Below are 16,058 nucleotides of genomic sequence, written 5' to 3'. Positions count from 1 at the left end.
ACAGGGAGAGGAAGAAGGGGAAAGCCAGTGGGGCGAGGCGGCAGCGGCACGTAGGCAGGTCGGTGATAGCAGGTGTGTGCCTGTCACATGGGGAAGGTCATAGTGCGATCCCCAGCCTGCGCCAGCTGCCACTGGGATCAGAAGAGCTAGAAGGATCGGTTTGAATCGAGCACTGATGCCAATCAAGAGAGTGGAGCTACAAGGCCAGCAACCAAACTCAGAAGGAAAGATAATGCGCGCCCATACTCCCAGGCCTTGTTGAACCTAATTGGGCTTTGGACTTCCTGCACCTCCCTCTGGATCAAACTGGGTTCCTGCGCTGGCAGGGTTGAACGAAGGCCCCATGGCCGCTGCCAACTCAGCAACCTATATGAGCTGTTGGTGCTGAATTGGTGGAGCCCAGGAGGAGTCCATTCCCCCAGTTGGGTCTCATCTTCAAAGCAGGGCCGAACGTCTGTCAGGGATGCTCTGTGTGGAGTGGGGGTGGGCTGGACTCAGCAACTCCCAACTTTATGACTCAGTAAAGTGGGCCTGATGGAGGCAAAATTTGCTCCCTTGTCTGGTGCTCTGTCGTTCTGCCACAGGCAGCCCCTTCAAATGTCCCAGCGGTGGAACTGGGCTGCAAGGGCAAATAAATTCCCTGGTCGACCTCACGGGGATAACTAATGGCTCATGAGCTGGGTCTTTAGGAGAATAATATCTGGCAAGAACCTGAACACTGGAGCTGCGAGGTTGGGGGGAAGACCTAATCGCCCGACCACGGCGGATCGTACAGGCTAATGCAAAGTCTGGCACCTCCCTTCCTGGACCCGCGGGCAGAAGAAATCATTCCGTAGCTGAATGGAATTCTGTCCTTTTCCAAGCCCACCGCATGCAAACACCCGTTATTAAGCTTTGCCATCAAGACCCTGCCGACTGATGGCGACCTCCAAAGAGCATTCAAGGCAAAGATGTTGGTGGTGCCTGCGGTGCGCCCCAGCATTTTACCCCTCGGGGTAGTGGAGGCGTCCGGCCGTTACTTACAATGCGGTCCACCACAAACAGGAGGCGTGAATACGGTACTAGCCATGGGCGACCACCCTGGCAGCAACAAGGTGAAAGACTGAAAGGGGTTCGGTAATGGCCGAAGCCAATGCTTGATGTGGGGAAGCATGCGACCTTGCCCGACACTGCTGGAGGCGTGCCGGGAGGCTTTGGCGCCGGCTGGGAGGCAAAAGAGCTTTCCCCGTTGAGGGAAGAGCGTGAAATCGCCCAGCCTCTACTATGGGGAGGCGGTGCCACAGAGTGTCCAGTGCCCGACCAAGAGACAGAGAAGAGCTACTCCCGCTGATACGGCCCTTGCTGAGAGGCGGGGCCTGGGAGAGCCTACGGCGCTAGCTGGGAGAGGTGAAAAGAGGTACCCTCCGCTAAAAGCAGCCCGGCTTCTGTAGGCGGCGGGGCCTGGGAGGGCTTTGGTGCCGGCGAGGAACAAAAGAGGCCTTCGCTGTCCGCGAGGCGGCGCAAAAGCAGCCCTGGCCTCTGCATGGCCGGGGCTTTCTGGGAGGGGCTCGGCTGGCGAGGCGGCGGAGGCACCCTGGCCTGGGAAGCGGCAGCACCAACCCCACCCTGGCCTCTACAATGGGGCAGGAGCTTGGGAGAAGGCGCAGCAGCCCGGCCTCTGCTATGGGGCGGGGCGGGAGGGAGCCTCACTTCGCCACATCCCGCCGGGTGGGAGACGCGTGCGGGAGCTGGAAGCGCCGACCTGGCAGGCGGGGCGGCGGGAAACCGCGGGCGGCAGGCGGGCGCCGGGAAGGAGGACAGGCCCAGCGGAGCAGGCGGTTTCCGTGCTGGAAGAAGAGGCGCCGGGGCCGCTCCCGGCAGACGGGGCAGGGCACGCGCTGGCCGGCCCGGCTGGCCGAGCCACCCTGCCAGCGGCTGGCGAGGAGCTTCGAGAAACTCCCTGGCGCTGGCCAGAATGGAAGAGAGCACTTCCCCGATTCACGGGAAGCCTTAGCACAACCCGGACTTCTACTATGGGGCAGAGGCAGGAGGCGCTCCTCAGCTGGCGAGGCGAAGAGCACTTCCCTCCCGTTACGGGGAAGGCGCACGAAAGCAGCCCCAGCCTCTGCTATGGGGCGGGGGGCAGGAGGAGCTAATTGCGCTGGCCGTCAAGGAAGGGGGGCCTGCGGCGAGTGCGGTCGCCCGAGGGAACGACCCGCCCGACAAGCGGGCGAGGCGGGGAAGCTCCCGCCCGGCGAGCTGGCAGCGGCACCACCCGCAGAGCAGCAGGGTGAGCAAGTGGGGCGGCTTCGTGTCGACCCGGCCCGGTCCGCCAGCGCCAGGCCGTCCCACCACAAGCAGAACTTGGCCGAGCAGCATGCTGGCCGAGCGACCCGACAAAGGCACCCACCCTGCCCGGCGAGCTGGAGCCTGCCCCGCAAAGTGGGTGAGGAGGTTGCGCGTGTCGGCCCGAGCAGTGTCGAAGGTGCCCAACCCCTGCGCGCAGCGGCGTGGGCGCCAAGAGGTAAGGATCTTGTGGAGGTTCACCCTGGTGGCGCCTGCCTAGCGAGCAGCAGAACCAGCCGATGGGGTTATGGTACCCCAGTAAGAAGCGAAGGGGTCCCCGGGGAAGGGTGCGCTTCTTGTGAGCGAGGAGCCCTGCTCGCCAGCGCTGACGAAGGGGAGGAGGTTAAACAGCTTCCCGTAAGCCTGTCCTCACCAGCTTTGTTTCCGCGGCAAGGATACTCACACAAGTGACTGTCGCGCGGAGCGTCTGACAGGTCTGACCAAATCGTGGCTGAGCACATGGCCGGGACAAGGAGGCAGCTTTTATGAGATCCCGCTTCAGCCCCTCCTTTCTCCTGGTGGCAGCTCACCCTTCTCCTAGCATGGGTCCTTCTCCCTTCGCCCGCCTCCTTTAATGGGGTCGTCAACTTCGCTCTTCCCCATCGGCAGCAGCACTAGCGTGGTGATTCACAAGTGTCTTTTAAAAGAACATTAAGCAACTAGCAGTGAATAAGGTAGAGGGATCTAGAGGGGAATCCTTTGAAGAAAGTCTATAACATAGGTGTCAAACTCGTGGCCCTCCAGATGTTATGGACTACAGTTCCCATCATCCCCTGCCAGCATTATGGCAGTCCATAACATCTAGAGGGCCACGAGTTTGACACCTGTGGTCTATAGGGACTGAGATTGATAGCCTAATATAAAAGATTGAAAGAATAAGCACACAAAGTCTTTCAAAAGCCCCCCAAAAAGTGTCAGGGATGCCTTATAGACTCTTACCTTTGTCTTTCCTCAGGCCCTCTCTGCACAGGCCCGAAACAGCACCCCTGGAATGGTAAAAACACCATTCCAGGGGAGCTGTTCACATGGCTGCCACCTCTACATTGAGGCAGCACCATGCTTTATCCCCAAAACCAGAGGGGACATGCTGTTTTCCCGCTTTGCTCAATGAGTGAGGCTTTTGGAAAACAGCATTCCCCAGCTGGCACTATGCAAATGGCACTGAGTTGGAGGCGCCGCTTTTAGGGGCCTCCTGCTTTCCCTACACTTACCTTCTCTCCTTGAGGAGCTCTGCAGGGATGAGGAGACACGCCCACACTGCCCCTTGACCCCCAGGGGTTGGGGGGCAGCATGGCCATGCCTCCTTGAGAAAAGGTAAGTGTGGAGAAATAAAACAGAGGAGCCTCCATAGGGAGGCACCTCTGTGGGCTGCAACTGCTCTGGGGCTGCTTGCACCTCAGTGTGCGAACGGCCCTGGGGCCACACCAGCATCATATATGCTGGTGTGCAGCCACTGTGGGGGCCAGTGTGGAATGGTTCTCAGTTCTTCCTCAGTGTTACAACTTAGAGGTAAGTTTGTTGAGGTAGTGAGCTAAATTGTTTTGTTTCACTGTAAGCTATGAAAAGTATCTTAAAAATTTACAGATGTATAATTATCAAGTTTCTTCTTCTTCTTCAGTGCTACAATCTTTTATGACCATACTAGACATGACTTTCTTTCCCTGAAGTCACACAGCAGCTGTCATTTAAAAAAAAAAACTGTCAGGAACTGAATTCAGGTCTTGAAACTGGGTTTTCCGAAGCAGCCCAAGGGAGACGTTTTCCCCCTTTGCAGCTGTATGTGCAGTATTCAGTGCATACGCAGCTACAAAAAGGGGAAATGTAACTCCTTCCAGGCACTGTTTTGGTTTGGGAAAATGGAGCCCTTCATCCCACCATGCTGCAGTTCCAAACAGAATAAGGCTCCAGTTGTATTGTACTGGCTGTTGTTGGCTGTAGGGAAAGTGTGTCAGGTCTGGGGAACCTGGACCCAACTCATTAAAACATGTCATGGCTACTTTGGCCATTAGACAAATGTGATGACAGGAAGATCTTCATGAACATATATATAAAAATATTCTAATGCTGCATGGTTAGTCCAATGTAAGTTCCATCTTGTTAAATGGGACTTATTTCCAAGGAAGTGTATATCAGAAGTCTTACATAAGAGTGAGCTCTATTAGATACATGGAGACTTATAAAAGCTTGCAAAGGATGAGGCTCTTACAGTGCAATCTAAGCAGAGTTACATCCTTCTAAGCTCATTGACTTCAATGGACATAAAAGGGTAACTCTGTTGAGGGTAACACTGCCAGTGTCAGTATGTTAAGAAGTTTCTGTGGAGAAGAGCTATTTTGTTAAATATGTGAAATGATAACATTGCTAATCATTAAAATTATTTTTGCTGGCTTATCCACATATTTATTTGATGCATGCCTGCTCTTATATACATTCTCCATGGTGTCCTTGCAACAAATATATTTAAATTTTCCATGTTTAACTCAGCCACTTCTAATGAGTCCAGAAATTTTCTCTGATATCAATAACAGAGCAACTGAATGTATCTTTGGAGTTTTATTTGTAAATGTTTTATTTAAAATTGTGTTTAAAGCATTATTTCTAGAGTGCTGTAAAGGACTAGTAGCATCCGTAGCTCAACAGACTGGAGTGTCTGCGTGTGTGGGGAAGTCTCTGTCAAAGCCACTATCTGATATGGCCATATTCACACTGACGGGCTTGTAGATGTCAATAGGTTAGCAAGTCATAAGTCTCAGCTTTGCCTGAGGGAGGCATGTTAAGCTTGTGGACTGACAGGGAGACACTAAAAAGCCCTATTTAGAGCCACAAGGATTTTGACAACACAAGGGCATATGACTGGATTTTTCCCATTTTTTGAGGAAGAAATAATTCATTCAAGTATAATTTTAAATAAAAACAAAGAACTCTCTTTATGTCTGACAAACAAATGACCCAGAAGAATTTTCACTTGATCTGGAATGACAGATTTGATAACGCATTATTCCAGAATTATCAATAGGCTTGCAGTTAATACCAAACACACAGCTTTTTAGTTCATGTTCAGCATGTTTAAAAGCAAACAGGCCAATCCCTAAGTCAGAGCCTAAATAACAGATCTCTTGTATTATTCATTTCCTGTGCAGCATTCTCTTTTCTCCAACTTTATGGATGAATAGGAGACATACTGGGTGGCCTCAAGAAGATTAACAGAACATGACCTGCCATAATCATTCTGAGGTATTGACTGATTTTTTTTGCCATCAAGTCACAGTTGACTTATGACTTCAGGGCTTCAAGGTAAAAGATTAACAGAAAACGTTTGCCTTTGCTTGCCTCTGCTTGATGACCCTGTGGTTGCCCATCCAAATACTAGCCAACCCTGCATAGCTTCAGATTTGATGAGGTCAGGCAAGCGGGTATCCAAATATAGACAGCCCCCAAACATGGATAGTATCCAATGCAGCAGCAGACAGAGGGATTTCGGTCCACAATGTGCCTTTCTCATCTCCTCTCCCTGCCCTCACAATGCCATACAAAATGCAGCCACCCAAGGGATATGAAAACAATCACACATATTCTTCTGCATTTGAATTTTATATTCAGGGAAGGAACTAACTAATCACCCCCCCCCCCACCTGTTAATTCAGTTTACACAAACTCACACAACTGAAACAGATATTTTATTGATCAAAGTTTTGCTTGAGGATAAGAACTCTAACATCTCCTATGATGTGGGTAAGTGTCCAATCATAAAGAATTTTAAAACTTTTTTTTATCACAGTTGTTTTCATACTTTTCAAACTTTGTAATTAGTTTGATTAATGTTTTAACTTTATGTAGTGGTTGTGTGTTCTCCTTTTTAAGTACTCCTTTTTATGTACTATAGTTATACTGCTGGCCCAGGATCGTACTTATTAAATTTGATTTTGATTATATGATGTCAATGAGCACAAGTGGATAGGTATTAGTAAGTAGGAACACTGTTCAGTTATTGTTTTCCTCACCTTTGGATCATTATTGTCCCCAGAAACACTATTTGAACAGTGAAGTCTAAGCAAGTTTACACCCTTCCAACTCCAGCCAAGACTTGGAAGAGCATGTCTTTACTCAGGACTGAACTATAAAACTTTTAAATTAACAATAAAAACCTACAGAAGAACTGCCACAATCTATCCATCTGCTTCTCATGCTATAACCACTTTATTTATTTATATTTATAAGTCACCCTCCCTCGAAGAGCTCAGGGCGTCGAACAACATCATAAAACAACACAAAATACCATATATTTAAAACCAGTAAACCATTCCAGAGGTAAAACAGATGGCAACACAATTAAAACAGTTGGCAGCACAACCCACTCCCCCTCCCTTCCATACCCATAGGAAGCCGAGGTAGTTTCATTTATTTTCCCGGCTGGCCAGGTGGAAATGCTTGGTGGAACAAGGCTGTCTTACAGGCCCTGAAAAAACCCTGTAGGTCCCGCAGGGCCTAACCTCCTTTGGCAGTCTGTTCCACCAAACGGGGGCCAAGGTCGTAAATGCCCTGGCCCTCGTAGTGGCCAGCCGGATAGTTCTGGGGCCGGGGACCTCCAGCAGGTACTCCTCCGAAGAACAGAGTGCCCTGGAAGGGCAATATGGGGAGATGCGGTTCCACAGGTATGTAGGCCCGAGACCGCTCATGGCCTTAAATGTCAAGACCAAAACCTTGAACATGATCTGGAACTTGATAGGCAGCCAGTGAAGATGGTACAGGACTAGTGTAATCCGGTCCTGGCTGGATGCTCCAGTAAGGAGCCTGGCTGCTGCATGCTGCATGAGTTTAAGCTTCTGGATCACAGCCAAGGGTAGGCCAGCATATAGCGAGTTACAGTAATCCAGCCTGGAAGTGACCGTTGCACGGATCATTGCGGCCAGATCAGAGCTGGAGAGGTATGGGGCCAGTTGCCATGCCTGCCACAGATGGTAAAAAGCCACTTGGGCTGTCTGGGTGACCTGGGCCTCCAATGACAACACTAGGTCCAAGATCACTCTCAGACTATGGACAGACAAGGCTATTTGTCAGGCCTCGCCATCAAACATAGGTAGACAAAAGTCCACCAGCCTCTCTCACCGGCCCAACCATAGGACCTCCATCTTTGCTGGATTCAGTTTCAGCCGACTCGCTCTCAACCAACCAGCAAAGGTCTCTAAACAACACTGGAGAGCACCAGGGGCTGATGATGGGTGACCCTCCGTTGTGAACACGAGCTGGGTGTCATCAGCATATTGGTGGCACTGCAGCTCTAAACTCTGGACCCTGCCAGGGGGTGCATGTAGACATTATAAAGCATTGGAGAGAAAATTACCCCCTGTGGTACCCCACAATCAATGGGGTGACGCCTGGAGATCTCTCCCCTCAATGCCACCTGCAATTCCCGATCTCAGAGAAAGGAGGCCAGCCAATGTAAGGCTGACCCTCTTACTCCAATATCAGCAAGGTGGTGGACCAAAAGGTCATGGTCTACCACATCAAACGCTGCAGTGAGATCTAACAGCATCAGCAACACTGACCCGCCTCTGTCAAGGTGGAGCCGGAGTTTGTTAGTGACATTAACTTATTCTGTGCTGATGATCTTTACTGAAAGTCAGTGGCTTGGGCTGGATCTAAAGCTGCCCTTCCACTCAGTTCATGAGAAAGTTCTTTTACATCTCCTGCTTAAGTATTGTACAAGACACAAGTGAAACTAATTATCCATAGCTGTCCTTCCACTTGTACAAGAATGCATGTGACCCTCTTGTATGAGGGTAAGTTTATGGAGTGCTACAGGCCCTAGCAATGGCAGCATGGTGTGCAGTCTTAAGCTCTGGGGCAAGTGTTTGCTGAAAGCCTAGCATCTACACTCCTTCCTCTCTCAGTTATTTGGAGGCGACCTATTGTTTTGATATACAGGATTTACAGAGCATAGGATAGTATTTGCATGCATAATTGTCTTATTTAGCATGTAAGGACTGGCTTACAGAATTAATGTAGTAGTCAAAGGAAGGGGGCACTTGCCTCAAACATACATACAGATCTTCCTACTGTAGAAAGGCCTTGCTTTGATTCCAGTGGTAGTGTAGAAGCTTTTCTATAATATAGCTGATTCTCTGCTCTTTGTGATGATACCAGCAGTTTTCATGTATGCCAAAGCCACCTTTCTTCACTCACTAAAGTGCAACTAGGCCTCTGAATCTGAAAAAGACTGGTTTATATTGGTATGTTATAATGGATTTGGCAAAAAGGCGATTGGGAAACATGCTGGAAACTAAGAATGACCAAAAGAAATAAAATCCAGATTTACTGCCATTATGACTGGCCTTCAAAAAAGATTCATGAATTGAAAAGGATATGGGGTGTAAAAGGATGGTGAGCTTGATAGAAAGTATTTTTAATAAGACTTGAATTCCGTGTCTCACTTATCTTGTGAGTTTATAGTATCTCATAAGGTGCATACAGGATAATTGTAATCAAGAAGAGAGAGCTGCTGTGCAGCCCAGTCTCTCTCAGAGATTTTCTGTGAGCTCACCATATTTAATTCACATTCCCTCACAAAGCTTCTCTAGTCCCATAAAATAACCTGCTTTCCTGAATTGCCTCTTACTTACAAGATATAATTTTATTCTATTGCACATGATCTCATTATCTCATTTTTGTCACTTGATCTCATTTTTCTTGGGGTTCGAAAAGGATTTAACAATGAATGATAAGGATGAAATTATCAGCACAAAAATAGACAATAATTAAATGTCAGTCATCCCTGTGACAGAGCAAATGCAGTTCTGCATTGCACTATTTTTGGTGCTGACTACTGCGATATTCATTAAGGGTTTTTTTTTGCTCTTAATGCTGTGAGTTCTGCAGTTATTTCAAATAGATGAAATGCATTCCACTTACCAAGCCTTCGTTCTTCTGCAGATCAGTTTCTTTCCACCGAAAGCATAGCTACAAAACCAGCTAGAATTTCAAATTGTGTTGTTTATGCACCAAAGAATAAGTATTAATAGCCAAAAAATGTATTCACAGCATGATTGTTTTCTGCTGATGAAAATAAATTGGTAGATGGGGGGAAAAAGAAAGAGAAATGATCTGTTCATTATGGGATGTTTGTTCTTATATTCTGCAATCATACTCCCACATTCCAAATAAATATGTATGTATAGGTCATTAAATAGGCCAGAGAAGTCAGTCAGGTATCTAGTTATTCCAACTACTTTGCAAAACAGTAGAGCTTTAAATCAATTAAAGGTTATATTGATTAACTGCTCCTCTTTATCCAACAGAATTTTAAAACACAAACTCACTAGGTTAAAGAAGAATGTGTGGAGAGAACTTTTGTCCTCTCTCACACATTTGAGCATAACCCCCAAAATGCAATTAATTGCTGGAAGATGTGTGATTTTATAAATTGAGGTGGGTTTAGAAAAGGGTTGGGCAGATTAATGGAGAATTGAGGGTACTGTTTATGTTTATGTATTTCAAAAAAAATTATTCAGCTTGCTCTTCTCCCAAGAAGAAGAGTTTAGATTTATATCCCCCCTTTCTCTCCTGTAGGAGACTCAAACGGGCTTACAATCTCTTTGCCCTTCTGCCCTCACAACAAACACCCTGTGAGGTAAGTGGGGCTGAGAGAGCTCCGAGAAGCTGTGACTAGACCGAAGGTGGATTCTACCTATCACAACCAAAAAGAAATTATCTTCTATTATATGGAGAAGTAGTACAGTTCTGATGACAAGGCACCTGCAGCAAATCCATCAAGGGTATGGTCTCTCACATATCCTCAGGGGTTTCCTAAATGCAGCTGGCTAGTCATTATTGGACAGCATACCTTTAAAAAATTATCTATTCCAGTTTGAGATTTCTTATGTTCTCATGGTTGAACTCAGAAAGCTTATTTCTTTGTGTTGTTATGAAGAAATTACTTTTTGTTTCATTTTTGCAATCAAGTCACAGCTGACATGGCAAACCCATGGAGTTTTCAGGGCAAGAGATGTTTAGAGGTGACTTGCAATTGTCTGCTTCCACTTCATTACCCAGGTATTCCTTGATGGGTTCCAAATACAGACCAAGGCCAGCGCTGCTTAGCTTCCGAAATCTGAAGCGATTGGGCTAGACAGGACTAGATCAGGGCAGAAATTCCCTACTAAATCATAAATTAACTGATAACAGTCAGGTAGCTGATGGAAACTATGACTTGCAGGGCACACCCTATTCTGTCTTTTTTAAATTATGGGGTTATCTTTTACTGGTGAAAATATCTCACTTATCATGCATCCATTTCTCTTTCTCCTTCAGCCTATTACTATAAGGTGTATTTAATTGTAAGAGGATACTTTATTATTTTTCAGACTTCTATCTTGCCTTTCAACAACATACGTAGGTAAGAATGTATCTACTCTGAAATGACTACACTGCCTTCTGTTTAAGGTTGTTCAGTCAGATGCTGCATAATTCTTTAACTCTTCTTAATTCTTCAACTATTTTTCAATCTTGAGAATGGTTTCTTGACAAAAAGGAGGTGCTACAGGCAGGGGAAAGGTCTAACCAAGAAAATAGGTTATCCCAGCTCTGGATGGAGTTGCTCTTCACCTAATGGAGCAAGTTCACAGCTTGTAGGTTATTTTGAACCTGAATAAATAGACTGCAGTACTAGACAGGGGTTTCTTTCATCAGCTTTAACTAGCGAACCAGCTGTAGGCTGCCCTGAGTGGAAAAGATCTTGCCACTGTAGTGCATGCCCTGGTGACATCTAGATGATATTACTGAATTGTGGACTATGTGGGGATGTCCTTTGTGACTGTCCAGAAGCTGCAGTTGGTATAAAATGCTGTATCCAGAGTGTAGACTGGAATGGGTTATGCACATATCTTTCCAGTCTTGTTACAGCTAGCAAGTTTTTGCTGTGCAAAAACTGCAGGAGCAGATCCAGGGCAGAACTATTGTATTTTTCCCACCTTGATGTTCTGGCCCGCCCAATGCATTCCACTCTGAAAGTGTGAGCTGGAAATCCAAATGCCAAAGATGGGAGGGGGAGTGCTTTGATCATATTAAGCATAGGCTGAGGTCCACCCCAAAGAGGAGGGAGGGGGTGAGGAGCAGTAGCGGCCACTACAGCCACGGGGAGGGAGAAAAGTCTGACATATGAAAAGTGAACAATATTATGCCTCTCTGTTGGCATTGCAGGAATGTGGCAAGGGGGAGTATCACACCTTCCTCACTCACTCTTCTCCAAGGCAGGAGTTGCTAAGAGATTCCAAACCTGGATCTAGAAGCTCTATAACAGCTGATGTATATGTGTCAGGGATATTTCCCAATCAGCACAGTTACACAGAAATCTAACCAATGGAGAGGCATCTTTCCAATGGGTATGTGACAGAAATTACTAACCTGAGAGGTGAAGGGCTTAGGGCTTTGATTTGGTTTCGTTTGATGTAAGTACAAAAGCTCATATTTGAAGTTATGTTGTCTCCTGTGCTGCACCTACAAGAAGAGATACCAGCCTCAAAGTGGTACCTGGGGATCCTCCTGGAATTACAGCTCATTTCCAGACTACAGAGATTTGTTCCTCTAGAGAAAATGCTGCTTTGGAGGGTGAACTTTATGTCATTTTACCCCAGTGAAGTCCCTATCCTCCGCAGGCCTTCCCAAACCAGCATTATAGTTTATCAGCTGGGGAGATGAAATCATAGTGTTGGAAGAGACACCAAGGGCCATCAAGTCCAACCCCTTGCAATGAAGGAACACACAATCAAAACACTCCTGACATGTGTTCATCCAGCCTCTGTTTAAAAATTGGCAATGGGGACCCCTTGGAGAGCAGTCTTAACCATTTGGACCCTGTGTTTGTCAGCACAGAGTCAGTAACATCATCTAAGAATACTGTGAAATGCAAGCTATGAAAAATGGCTGCCAAATGAAGGCCACCTCATGCTTGGAAGTAGGGTTGCTGGCTCCAGATTGTGAAATTGATGGAGATTTGGGGGCGGGGTGGAGCCTTGGAAAGGTAGGGTTTCGGAAGGCACTTTAGCAGCGTCTATGGCCATAGATTCCAGCTGCCAAAGCTGTTACCTTCTCCAGGGGAACTTATTGATTTCATCTGGAGATCATAAGAACATAAGAACATAATAACTAGCCTGCTGGATCAGACCAGAGTCCATCTAGTCCAGCATTCTGCTACTCGCAGTGGCCCACCAGGTGCCTTTGGGAGCTCACATGCAGGATGTGAAAGCAATGGCCTTCTGCTGCTGCTGCTCCTGAGCACCTGGTCTGCTAAGGCATTTGCAATCTGAGATCAAGGAGGATCAAGATTGGTAGCCATAGATCAACTTCTCCTCCACTTGTGATTCTGGGAAATCTCCAGGATCCACCTAGAGCACAGGTGTCAAACTCGTGGCCCTCCAGATGTTATGGATTACAGTTCCCAGCATCCCCTGCCAGGATGATGCTGGCAGGGGATGATGGGAACTGTAGTCCATAACATCTGGAGGGGCATGAGTTTGACACCTATGACCTAGAGGATGATAGCCCAACTTGGAGCCAGGGTGTGTTTGCTCATTAGTGCTGGCATACCTTTGACATGGATAATTTGGTCTTAAAGTCGTAATTATGTCAAAGTTTGATAGAACAAAGGCAGCTGCAGTGGTAAGAACATGGATCAGAAAGTGACATTTGTGAAATAGTGTGGCTAAGAAATTCATTGGCAATGGATGTCTCGAAACTAGGTTCTTATTTATTGTGTACCCCTACACTAGTATTTTGCAATAGTGCATTTCTTTGAGTTAGGAAATTTCTGAAGCAAGTGCTAAAGATATATAATCCTACCTACTTAAAGTAGAGAGCTCGGAGAATTCTAGAATAGGGCATTGGGTATATATTGTATGGAAGCCCACCAAGAATTCAACTGACCTTTCTAACCCTAACCCAGCAAGAAATGTCCATGGGTTGGATCCAACAGCTTTTCTACTCAGTCTCAGCCAATTCTCCTTCTTACTAGGGTCCCCTCCCACTAGTTTTTTGTCTATGCAGGTCCCATGATCTTCAGCATAGCCTTTTCAGTAGTCAAAATGTACTCTCTTTCTGTCTTATTAACCAGCAGAAAAGCTGGTTGGATCCATGAGTGTAAACCAGTCTTAGGTACACACAGCTGATGTCAATGAAGATGAGTATCTGTATGTGCATCAGTACCCAGGACCACCTGTTGATATACATAACTGACTGACATCAGTGCATCTGGGCTGGGAACCTGGATTTTGCTGATTACCAGGAAATATAAAAGGGGATGGAAGGATTTAGAAGCTCGTGAGTTTGGCTTTGTGGGTCACACGTTGTGCAGATTTCAGTTCTACTTATCCTTTTTGATTTGCAAGTCACAGAAGCACATTAATTTGTCACCTGCATGTACCTTTTTGTTGCATGGTAAGTATTTCTAAAAGCTTCCTTTGGCCTTTGTTAGTCATGCCATGCAGAGTCAAAAAAGCTTTGAAGTTTGCCTTAAGTAAAATGAACCACCAGAACATGAGCACACTTTTCTTCCAGTCGCTGCTCAGACCTTAAAAAGGGTAAGTAATGATGTGAATTTTAAAGAGCAGAAAAAGACCAGCAAGGAAAAAAAATTAATCGTACATCTCCCCAGTGTAGCATACCTTCCCCAGAAAGCTGTCTGCTCTACTTTCCTTTTATCAATATTGCCAAGAAAGTAAATTTGTCATTGTACAGCTGAAAATCTCTTCCAGATCTACTTTAATGTTTCACGCTACGTTTGCAAAACAAGAGTAATAAAAATAATGACACCATTATTACTCTTCCCTCTTTGTTTTCAGTTCATCACTTGCATATTTGAATAATGAATTATATTCACATTATCTCTACATTCTTGCTCTTGAGTTCCTCTGCTGGCTGAAAGTAAAGCTTATTATCCAGTTGTCAGCTCTGAAGAGCCATTCGACATAGCAAGCTAGTGATCCTGACACACAGATATACTACTATGCAAAATTATCTAGAGTGCAATTTCAAGCCATAGAAGAGAAAATTACTAGCTGAGGTATAAATTAATCTTGGCCGGTTGTGAGATATTTAAACATTTCATCAAGGCCCTCATTTCAGGACACAAATAAGCAGACAACAGAATTAGCTACAAATTACAAAGGCCCTAATTAATATTTCTGTATTTTGCAGACTAACTTAATGGCTATTAAATTATCACTTTATTCTTTGAATCTGTAGGCCTTGATGGGGACTGTAGTAAGCTGTAGTTGCTTTGTACGGTCTTTGAATGTGGTAGCTAAGGCCTTTCATTACAACTAATTTCCCCAACCATTACTTTGCCTATGGCCTTAGTTATGTGTATGCGTTGATTTTATATATTGATCTCCTTAATTTAATGCATTGTTAAGCTCCATGCAACCCTACAATTCTCCTGTGTGAAGCAGCCCAAAATAGTCAAGTGCTTCCAGAATTTTGAATAGAGATTATCATGCCTAGTGGAAGACAGCAGCCTTCCACTCCAATGTCCCCAAGATGCTGAGTTTTGTCTCATTATACTGTACTTTACTTAGGGAAAATATATTAATGCATTATTTTGTATTGCCAATATACACTTACTAAAACAGTAGTATAATAAGTACTCATAAACGAAGGCCAGACAGACAGACGGAGGTCTATTTTCTTCACAACTCCCTGTAGTATCCCCACGTTTTCCCTTGGAATCCCCAGGATTCCAAACTACAGAGTAAGTTTTTTAAAAAACTTCATTGTTGTGGCAAGAACCAAATTCTTGTAATAATAGCTAGTGTACAGTATTCTCTTGGATTTCCTGTGTTTTACTTGCAAAAAGATTCTGAAGCACTTTCCAATTCACTTCAGCTCAAATTCAGAACACTCTCTGCTCAGAGATACTAGCAGACAGACATATCTACAAAAATGACATCTGGCAGTGACTAGGTAAGGGGAGGGTTTTTCAAGGGTTCAACCCCCCATTACATCTTCACATATTTCTTAAAGGGGCAATTCTCCAAAGATTGCTTAAAGGGGAAGGAACTTCAAACTGAGTTTTAGTACTTTCCTTTTTATGCAATCTTTGGGGAACTGCCCCTTTAAGAAATATGTGAAAGCTTCACAAGAGACCAGCCTGCCCGGAGGGCAAAGGAAATTCGCCCTTCAGCTGCTAGGCACTGGCAGGAAAGCGGCAGCAGAGAGGGGCTACCAACGCTTCCGCTGCTGTCTCCCTGCCTAGCAGCCGGAGGGCGGGGGAAACTCGCCCCTCAGCTGCTAGGCTCTGGCAGGGAGGCCACGGTGGCGGCAGAGAGGGGCCTCTGCCACCGCCACCCTGCCTAGCAGCAGAGAGGGGCTGCCACCTCTAACTGCCTGGCAGGGAGGAGAGCTGGAGCCCTGCTTACCCATGAGTAAGCGGGGCTCCACACATGGAGGCACCCAGAGGGGGGTTTGTCTCCAGGCACCATTTAAGAAGAACATAAGAATTAGCCTGCTGGATCAGACCAGAGTCCATCTAGTCCAGCATTCTGCTACTCGCAGTGGCCCACCAGGTGCCTTTGGGAGCTCACATGTAGGATGTGAAAGCAATGGCCTTCTGCTGCTGCTGCTGCTCCTGAGCACCTGGTCTGCTAAGGCATTTGCAATCTGAGATCAAGGAGGATCAAGATTGGTAGCCATAAATTGACTTCTCCTCCATAAATCTGTCCAAGCCCTTTTTAAAGCTATCCAGG

This window comes from Sphaerodactylus townsendi, linkage group LG02 (assembly GCF_021028975.2).
Source record: "Sphaerodactylus townsendi isolate TG3544 linkage group LG02, MPM_Stown_v2.3, whole genome shotgun sequence".
In the NCBI taxonomy this organism is placed as follows: domain Eukaryota; kingdom Metazoa; phylum Chordata; class Lepidosauria; order Squamata; family Sphaerodactylidae; genus Sphaerodactylus; species Sphaerodactylus townsendi.
The sequence above is the reverse complement of the archived record's forward strand: the minus strand, read 5'-3'. Positions refer to the sequence as shown.